Genomic DNA, 7,500 nt, shown 5'->3' on the forward strand with positions numbered 1-7,500 from the left:
CAAGCTAAAACAAAGCGGCAAGACTGATCAACACTTCAAAAATTAATGTATTGTTTTAAGTAGTTGCATAATAAGGAATGTGATTGGCGTTTGTATGAGAACAGAGATAACCTACATTTGAGAGGTAAAGAATAATTAAGCTGACAAACCCACAAACTCTCTGCAAGGCTGGAGGTGATGGATTTTTTCATGGACTGGAGAGAAACGTGAAAAGTATTGTACCTTTCGTTTTTGCGCCCAACTGGATTCTTAAATTCAGTCAAACTGATTTGGATACAAACGCTTTGTATTGCTTCCAACATTGTATGGTCATAGTCGGATGATCGAAGACAAATAAACAACAAATCCCCGTGGATTTAAACCATTCGCAACAGATGAATAAAGGGCGCCTGCATAAAATTATACGTTTGGTCTTCTTCCAAACATAACTTCATCGCTCTTTGGTCTCCAATTTCGAACCCATCAGATGATTTACTACAAATTTCGATTATAAAAACCCTGAAGATTAGAAAGGATTTCAGATAACAATAATAATAACAATCATCTCCACTGTCGCATACAGAAACATTCGTTAATTCAACAGTTGTATCCTCTTTCGGTCCCTTAACTTGTCCGTCTTAACCCAAGCAAAGCCGACATTTGAGATTAATTAATGCAGCTAACTATTTCGTCAGCCAACAGCTCAAACACACGAACAGAAACAGAAATTATTCAATCACATGCAGGAAACAGTCAATCAAGATATTTGAGGAAATAATCTCATACCTAGTAAACCCTCTTTCGATAGTGGACGCCAAATGAAATGTTATATATATGTTTTTCTATCCTCCCCATGACGTGCACAATGTTCCAAAATGAGGGCAGTAGGTCTCAAGCCACCTCCCCAACAGTTCTTTTGTTCCGTGATCACCGACGCGTCGCGCAACCAGACAGAGAATAGAGACATTTAGCATCGCGTATTTTTCAGAAAACGGGCAAACGGAAAACCTGTGAGTGTCACGTGATATGACCTTGAGGTCGAGTTTGTAATTTGTGGTTCAAGTTCTGACGACTGGATGCCCTTCTTGCGGTAAGTGATTTACCGCAGCGTTTTTCACCTTAAAAATTCCAGAGGAAGTCACGTCTTTAAAGCTATAAGTTATGTTTTTTTTTTTTAATAGAGACCTTTAGCAACGGGTTTTTCGCGAACCGCGAACCGCGAACCCCGGGAAATCACGTGATCTTGTCCTTGCCGTCACGTTTTCGGTTTCAACTTCACAATACCATTTTTGCGGTAAGTGATTTACGGCAGCGTTTTATAGCCAGAAATCAATCAGACCTCCCGTGCGACCATGTCAGTCATGTTGTTACATCTGTTTGCTATCTATTGGGAACAATTTTGAAGGTCAAATATAAGTTTTGCGAAAACTTGAGCTGTTTGATTTAAGAGCAGTTGTAGCAATGAAAAATCCAAGATGGCGGCGCCGATGTGCATAACAGGAACGGCTTGCTAAAGTTCAAAGTTAGAGCTAACCTCTAACGGCAAACGACTAACCACAAACCGCGGTTTGCGGTTTGCGGTATATCCCGAAAACGTCGGTGCTAAAGGTCTCTACTGCTTTAACTCTTGAATGAACACATTTTTGCTGATCAGTTGCACATCCCTGAGGACGCTGTTTCGCTTGAATTAAAACATTTAAAGTAAAACAATAAGTCAACAGGGCGCGTTTTTTCCTGCCAAATGCCGAAACTCATGCTTAAGTCTATTTCTGCCACTGCGGCAAGCGGCAAACCGCTAACGGCTAACCGCGGTTCGAAGTTTGCGGTCGACTTTGAACACACGATACTGAATGTCCCTATTTAGTATCGCGCTTACGTGAAACGTGAAACGGCAAACGCGAAACGTTGGGCTGGTGCTTGTCATAAAAAGCATGAAAATTATGTTATCCTAAGTCGTTTCTCTCTTTACCTGATACCTGCTGCTAACACGCAAGAAATGAGCTCGTATCAAAGGGCAATAATAATCCGACCTTTGCACAGCTCTTCCAACATTGTTGTGGCTACGCACGCACATTACATATGGTCTTATGTTGAAAACAAAATGGCAGCCGAATTTTCTAAGTTTACAAAGTCTTATGGGTCGTATCCTTCCCATAATACACTGCATGTCTTTACATTGTTGGGACTTGTTTAGTCCGTTTGCACGGAGCTTTATTAGCAAATACAAAACAATGACAAATCGGCCGCCATTTACGAAAGTGGTCTAGATCGGGGGCCCGTTTCTCGAAAGTCCCGAAACTTTACGGGCTATTTTCGGGAGTCACAATTTCCTTTGTATCTCAAGAACGGAGAGGATTTAAGTCGTCAGACTTCACGGACTTCTTTCTTTTAGATAGCTTGAAAACGTGTTAAAAGATCAGCTTTTCAAAACAAGCGGTTGGCACTTTCACAAATGGCTTTTCGGTCCCGAAACGTTTTCGGGACTTTCGCGAAACGGGCCCTTGGCCCCAGTTGTTCGAAGGGTGGGAAGTGCTATCTATTGGATAACTCTCTATCCATTAGATAACTCAATTGGTTTGGCTAGTGTTCATCCACTGTATAGGATAGCGCTATCCACCTTTTGAACAACCGAGGCCTGTTGTATAAGAGACTGCTCTGTATTTCGGCAGTGTATTTTGGGATGACGCCTTCGCTGTAATTGCTCTTGTCATCGGATGGAGAAGGTCACACCTGCGACAAGGTACTGATGTTTGTTGATGATCCCATCACAGTCTCATTAAAATTGAATCTTGGGCTACGCGAACATTTCGAAAGCAGGCCAAGTTCCACACAAAAGTGCGATATTGAAGTTTGTTCAAGCCCGGCCTACAAATTTACGACATCATTCCACTGGTAGGAACGCCGCTTCGCTCTGTACCGCAGCTGGCCAGGTTTAGGGATTTATAGACAGAATCAACATTTGAAACTATATACCTCGAAAAGCATCTCACAAGCAACACTAACACGTAATTAAAACTTCGTATGCATGGTCCCAAGCACCTTGGGTGACTTGGGTGGTTGTATTCAAAGGCCAAAACAGTTAAACAGCTAACCGGCGAAAACACGCAATCAACGCTACGGGGAAGATGTCTTTTCAGGAATTTGGTTCAGGCAGCGGTGTTGTGAAAACTACTGGCATATGGCCAAAGACTTGAATGACACAAACAGATGTTGGCATGGAAATGAGTGTCTCCTCGGGAAAAACGGTAAAGAATGACAAAGTCTTCTCAGTAGTTTCAACTTTTGACCGCCCTAAAATAGTTTGACAATAAGAGAATCGGGAAAGCTACGCACCTTAAATCAATTAAATATAGAATACCTTTCTCTTATGTATCGCTCCAATAAGCGGAAGCCTTCTCTGCGGAAGCCTTTTTGAAAAGTTTAAATAGATAAGAAATAAAAGAAAGAAAGGACACAATTTCATTTTTGCGTTGAAAGAATCGTCCATCCAATCACAAGATCACTGTTTCACTGATTTAAATCCGCACAAAACACTAATTATTTATGCAAACAACAACATAACGGGAATACAAAGCTATGCAAAAAATAATAATGAATGAAAACGGGTAAAAATAGGTACGCATTATGTACATATAGGTAGTGCCATGAAGGAAGTGGTACCGGCTATTCTTGTCGAGTTGGCAAAGCGCTATATTGCCTATCTGTGTCGACTCAGCTGGTTTTTTAGAGGGGATTTTGATAAAAGTTTAGTTGTGTTATGGTTAAAAACGGGTGCAATTTAATCCTCTCACTTTCAATAGGGTATTGAATGGATCAGTATAGAGCTGTTGTCCACCATTTTTAAAACAGTGTTGTTGTCACGCTCGAGTATCTTTAGAGGCGAATACAACATGGAAAGTAGTGTTGTATCGAAAGTAGGAATAGAAACTGAACGTGGCTATTGTATGGGGAGCATTGAATGACCTGGAGATGTGTCGAAAGTCTACTTTCGCGTCTGAAAAAAGAAAATACGTAATGCACTTAAATTTAGTAAAAAGAATTTGTCTGCAGAAAGTAAGCAGACTACCCGTCAGAAGGCCATGGTTGTCAATAAGAGCGAACGAGAACCTACTAAAACCAAAAGGTTAACCATTGTTTCACGGTGGCAAGTCAAAAAGGCACAGCGGTAAACGAGTGGTGTTTGTAAGTCTGTAGTCAAACTTTTACCTCAGTACTGTTAAAGAACGTTAGTGCCTGACGCGGTTATCAACAGCAAGCAATTGGATGAGTGACCATCTAGAAATAGCTACATTATTGCTCACGAAGTTAAGGCCCGTGCAAATGCTCGCAACAACACGCAACATTGTTCGGCCCAACAATGTTGTCTCTTGTTGCGCGATGTTAGCCGATGTGTGCAAACGCTCGCAACAAGCCACAACATGTTGGGTCTTTAGATGAGAATACAAAGGACTCTGGGACATTTTTCATCTCCGACGCCATGTTTATTTCTTGTTCGCATGTATTTGTGTGGATACGTGGCATGTAGTGCGGATGCGCCGGCGCAACATTGTTGGATGTGCTGTGCAAACGAACGCAACATTGTTGGACCACGTTTCGATGACCGCGAAACAACAGAAATGTTGACACTTGTCGGCTCTGAAGTTTGACCAGTTTCAAAGTTCATTTAAAAACTTCAAACAAGTCGCAACAACACGCAACAACACACAACATGGTGTGCAAACGCTCGCAACATGTTGGGCCAACAATGTTGCGAGCGTTTGCACGGGCCTTTACGCCAGGTTGAATTCGGTTAGTTCCCGGATAACTGATGCAATACCTATATTCTAACAAAATCCAAGCGAAGCGTTTCTTAAAGAGATATAAATAAGTATTTGGACGACCCTAAAGGCGACTTCATAATCCAAATGCACTTCGAGACATTATGCAAAATAATGAAAGTTCGATCCATCATAATGCCGCGGAATTGCAATCAACAACGAACTACAACAAAGATCACCTTGAGCGTCGCCTAAAATTCCGAGAGACATTTCTTTCCTTTCTTTCTAATTGTATTTTTGCTGCACAAGGAAATGACAGAATGTATGGAAAAATATCACATTTTGTCGAAACCGGCGAAAAGTGACTTTGATGATCGAGTCCTTGCGTGCGCGAAACAAAGATTGAATGAAAGGGGTTCAGGGATGGCGCAGTGGTAAGAGCACTCGCCTCCCACCAATGTGGCCCGGGTTCGATTCCCAGACTCGGCGTCATATGAGGGTTGAGTTTGTTGGTTCTCTACTCTGCACCGAGAGGGTTTTCTCCGGGTACTCCGGTTTTCCCCTCTCCTCAAAAACCAACATTTAATTTGCGTTAACTTGTTCATTTCAATTTACAGTGTCCCCGATTAGTGCTCTACAGCGCTAGAAGATTAGACACTTAAATAAAGTTCCTTTCCTTTCCTTCTAATACTTCTCTGCACTACAAGTGCACTACCCACAAAACAAGCGAGTTACCAAAGAGAAGCATGTACGTCATGGTGACATACGAGTTTTGAAAACAAACAAACGCTACAAATATTCCCTTTACCTAACTGAAAACCTGTAAAGGTACTCTTCTTTTTGAACGGCTTAGATTGCTGAGAGGACGTACCATGTCATGCAGCCGTTTATCCTGCAAAGATACATTTCTGAATTACCCTTTTGCGAGACATAAGTGTATATATTAGTAGCCTGCATGAAGGGCGCTTTATGAGCCAAGCGGGGCGAACGCGATATATTTCGCAGCGCCTGTCATGCAAGCTAATATATTAGAGAAGAGAGCGCCTAGTCTCGGGAGAAGAGACTGGTCTCGAGAGACGAGACTGGTCTCGAGAGAAGGGTGCCTTGATCGTCTCGCAAGAGGATTAAAAAGCAGTATACAGCCGCGAACAGCTGTTTTCCCACATATTAAAATACTTCAAATACGGCATGATTTGTGCATTAATTTCGAAAACAAATTGTGATTTATCTTTTTTTTTTTTTTTTAATTTAATCTTACAAAAAGAGAGCGCCGAGGGCATTTTTAATTGCGAACGAAAGGATCGATTTACAATGCCTTATTAAAGAGCTACACCGCTGTTATCGGATACCAAGCAATTTTAACAACCCAATATAGGAGCCTTTTTACGATGTTTTTTCGCTGCAACCACTCTACTTGGCAACGTCTGGAAACTGAAATGAACACATCCCTGCTATGAATCAGAAATTTCAGAATCTGATTAATAAATAAGATGGACACGTCTGCGATCTACTTTCGAAAGGCAAGTTCGACGTATAATTATGCGATACGATAACTCGTTTTCCGCAGAATATCAAATCAACCATCGGTTCTTTTGCTATTGCTGTGTGCCTAAAGGGGGACGTCATCTGGTTTAAAATGAAGATATGCTAGCGGAAAAACACTTGATCGATTGCAATCATAGCATAGCCGGTCAACTAGTAACTGAAACGCTATTCTCAGTGATCATGGAGGCGATTTTCACGCTGGTTTGTTTATTGTACTTGCTTTTGGCGTTCGACATCTTTTTCGGATTCAAAAAATGGCGAGAATCTTCAAATTCAAAGGAGCTAAACAAGAGTTCCTCTTGGAAAGAGAATAGAAGGCCGAGAAGAACAAGAAGAGTAAGTCGCACAATGATGTTGATCAATAGAAGTCTGAAATCATGAAAACACTTGGACAAGCATAAATATTGAAGAGTTCCATGCCAAGATAAACCAAACGAGTGATATTTTCGAAAACATTCTCACCTGAGGGAGGCCGATCTCAAAACAAAAGAAACGTTTCCCAGCATTTGGATATTAGTACTTGGTCCGAAAATCCCCTTAACAGAGAAGGAAGGTTGTTTATAATCACGTGACCGTAGGCCACTTCTGTCAGCGGGCTACAAAATAAATTTTCGCGTTTGAACATTGGTTTACTCCGCTAAAACAGCATCCGTTTTTCGAGGTTTTGATACAGCAAACGCTTGTTTGTTGCTTCTCTACTGTGGTCCGAGAGGTTTTTCTCTGGGTAATCCGGTTTTCCCCTGTCTTGAAAAACCAACCTAATATGAGTTGATTTGCTTCGTTTTGATTTCTGTACACTGTTTACAATCAGTTCTCCAGCGCTAAATACAGTTGAAACTTAAATAAAGTCCATTAATTCTCAATCATATAATTACTCTCTTCGCTCTTCGTATATTCTTTTCTCTCTCGCTCGGCACGAGACCCGCCGAGCACGACGAACGAGAGCGGGTGTTCGGAACATTTTGCACGACTTTCATCGCTGCTTGGCGTCTTCCTGATCAACCCAATGACAAGGAAGATGATGGAAAACCGGAGGACCAGATTCATATCTCTGTTCGGGGGATCGATAACAGGCTTACGAAACCACCACGACTTTAGAGGATTGACGTATTGAGTTCGGAAATTATGCCCACGTAATGATTAAACCCTTGCAGGAGCTTCCACCGGTCAAACGAGTATCTCAAAAACAGAATCGAAAGGTATATACTAAGCTCGTTAG

The 7,500-nt window shown here is 41.6% G+C and overlaps 1 protein-coding gene across 17 annotated transcripts in view; it reads right to left on the reverse strand.

Annotated features, from left to right (window-relative positions):
- LOC138006780 (adenosine receptor A2b-like) overlaps nucleotides 1-7,500 on the reverse strand; it is a 53,082-nt gene that overhangs the window by 32,733 nt on the left and 12,849 nt on the right. For 5 of the 17 annotated variants that reach the window (XM_068853319.1, XM_068853328.1, XM_068853330.1 and 2 more), the window contains one exon: nucleotides 1-4. This exon is cut by the window's left edge and continues 51 nt beyond it. The exons of 3 other annotated variants lie outside the window; for them this stretch is intronic. The gene's annotated coding sequence lies outside the window, so the exon portion shown is untranslated. Of the gene's footprint in view, nucleotides 5-115; nucleotides 195-765; nucleotides 947-5,544; nucleotides 5,629-6,743 lie in introns of those variants that run through there. 9 more of the 17 variants (XM_068853327.1, XM_068853326.1, XM_068853322.1 and 6 more) reach the window with 8 other exon arrangements.

The sequence above is a fragment of the Montipora foliosa genome, chromosome 6 (assembly GCF_036669935.1).
Source record: "Montipora foliosa isolate CH-2021 chromosome 6, ASM3666993v2, whole genome shotgun sequence".
In the NCBI taxonomy this organism is placed as follows: domain Eukaryota; kingdom Metazoa; phylum Cnidaria; class Anthozoa; order Scleractinia; family Acroporidae; genus Montipora; species Montipora foliosa.